The sequence below is a fragment of the Lactuca saligna genome, unplaced genomic scaffold (assembly GCF_052625555.1).
Source record: "Lactuca saligna cultivar CGN05327 unplaced genomic scaffold, ASM5262555v1 scaffold_21, whole genome shotgun sequence".
In the NCBI taxonomy this organism is placed as follows: Eukaryota; Viridiplantae; Streptophyta; class Magnoliopsida; order Asterales; family Asteraceae; genus Lactuca; species Lactuca saligna.
In genome coordinates this window covers 20,001-22,500 of record NW_027629825.1, presented here as the reverse complement: position 1 = coordinate 22,500, position 2,500 = coordinate 20,001, and positions in this window count along the sequence as shown.

Sequence of the window (2,500 nt, the reverse complement as noted above, 5' to 3'; positions counted from 1 at the left end):
CACCCAAGGGAACAAGGCACCTTGCCACACACATGCCCACGAACGACCAAGGCAACAAGGCAACCTTGCCACACAAATGCCCATGGGGGACTACCACCACTTGGTGCCCAGAAGCGTGTATGACGAACAAGGCATGGTGTTGGGAATTATGCATCTTCGGGCTAATCAATGTCTGTTCCTGTCACCAAGCTCTTTGTGCATTATGTATATATAGGGGGTACATGGGGACTAATACCACCCTTGGTGCCCGACAGGTGTGTTGGGAAACCTAAGCAAGCGAGGCTGGCAAGGCAAGCCACCCAAGGGAACAAGGCACCTTGCCACACACATGCCCATGAACGACCAAGGGAACAAGGCAACCTTGCCACGCACAAACCCATCCACGAACGACCAAGGGAACAATGCATACGGGGCTGGCAAGGCAAGCAGGCTACCCAAGGGAACAAAGCCTCTTCCCACACACAGACCCATGAACGACCAAGGGAACAAGGGTGTGAACGACCAAGGAACAATGCGTATTGCCACACACATTCCCATGAACGACCAAGGGAACAAGGCTACCTCCCAAACAAACACACATGAACGACCAAGTGAAGAAGGCTTCTTCCCACACACAACCCCATGAACGACCAAGGGAACAAGTTTACTTCGTACACGAACACCCATGAACGACCAATGGAACAAGGCATCTTGCCACACACATGCCCATGAGCAACCCAATCCCATCCTCATCGGTCTAAGGAACAAGGGGCCTTGACAAACCATGAGCAGATTTCTAAGCAAGTCAAACGATGAAGGGAGCAAAGTGTAGTTCCTACTTAGTACATAGTAAATTGAATATATGAGTTCCAATCCGATCAACTCGTGTTCTTTCGAGTTCATCTAAGCCACTTATGAATACCTAAAAGCCTTATCTGCCTGCCTATCACCAGGCGACAGGGACAAACACCCAAATATGATATATTTTCATTTCAAGTCCATTCGTCTATGTTAACAACGACCCACACAAATTTTCAATGGCATTCCTACTTGATTTGAGCGACATTCCAACAAGTAGGGAACCATCGCTTCAAGGCATGACCAAGGATAGGACACAAACATTTACGCCTCAAACATGACATTTTGTTTTTTTTTTTTTATTTATTTCAAAGCTTTTCATTTATAATAAAAAGCATCCCTACAAAATTTTGTGTCAATCCGAATTAATTCGAGCGAGTTATGGACGATTTCGCACAATTATGCATCCTTGGGCAAATCAATGTCTGTTCCTGTCACCAAGCTCTTTGTATAATATGTATATATAGGGGAACCATGGGACTGCTGCCCATTGGCGCCCCAAGGGTGTCCAACGCCCAAGGCTCTCGAGGCTGGCACGCTCAAGGCATGGCCAAGACGCCCGCTCTTGACGAAAATGGGGCCAAAACGCCCCCCATTGGCGCCCCACTCCCGTGTCCCCTCGCCCCCAAGTCGTGTGTGTCCAAAAATTATGCATCATCAGGGAAATCAATGTCTGTTCCTGTCACCAAGCTCTTTGTGCAATATGTATATATAGGGGGTACCATGGGGTCTCATTCTCATAGGTGCCCGGCATGGTTGATGGGCAAATAAGAATCGTGAGGCTGTATCGAGCACACACGAGGCATGCCAAGCCAAGCCCCACGACCCATGAAAGAGGCCATCCCCCCCAACACGTTGCCTTGATTTCTCGAACGGTGACCTGAAAATTAGCCCCATCTCCTTGAGTCTCCTCGACGTTGTGCCCATACACTAGCCCGTTGCCTTGATTTTCCTCGACATAGGGCGCAGAAACTAGCCCCGTTGGCTTCACCTGTGCCTCGACGCCGTGCGCATACTAAGAAATATACATCCTCAGGGAAAGCAATGGGTGTTGCTGTCACCAAGCTCCTTGTGCAATATGTATATATAGGGGGGGAGCCGTGGGTGAGCATGGGAAGGGATGAAGGTGCCAGACTGCCTTTGAGCGCGAGCTTGGGTGACTGTTGCTTGATTCCTAGTCGGTGGCATAATACCCCTCCGAGTGGGGGCCTTGGCGTGGTGTGGGGATGCCTCGTTAGGTCTCTGCGACACCGATCCAGGGTTGTGGTCTAGCTTTGGAAGTTTGGGATGGTGCTGTTTGTGTGGCAATTCGATGACGATGTGCTTGCTGATCTATGTTTGACGTGCTACTGGTGCTAGCCAGCATTTGATTTGTGCTGATGATTGGGAAAAGATAGGCGTTAAAGTGGCATGTGTTGCTTTTTGTGATACTACTATGGTACGCTAGTCTATCCTTGTTAGATGTGCGGTTGGTGCCTAAGCGTAGCTAGCATTGGTTTAGCACCGATGACGCTGAGGAAGCAAGCATTATCAGGAAGCATTGTTAGACATTCAGTATCATCATGGCGTGTTGAAATTATCTTGGAAGCATAAAAGATGCCGGCCATACCTGGCTGGCGTTTTTGTGTGGGCGGGGTAGCTTCGTACACTGCATCAACATAAG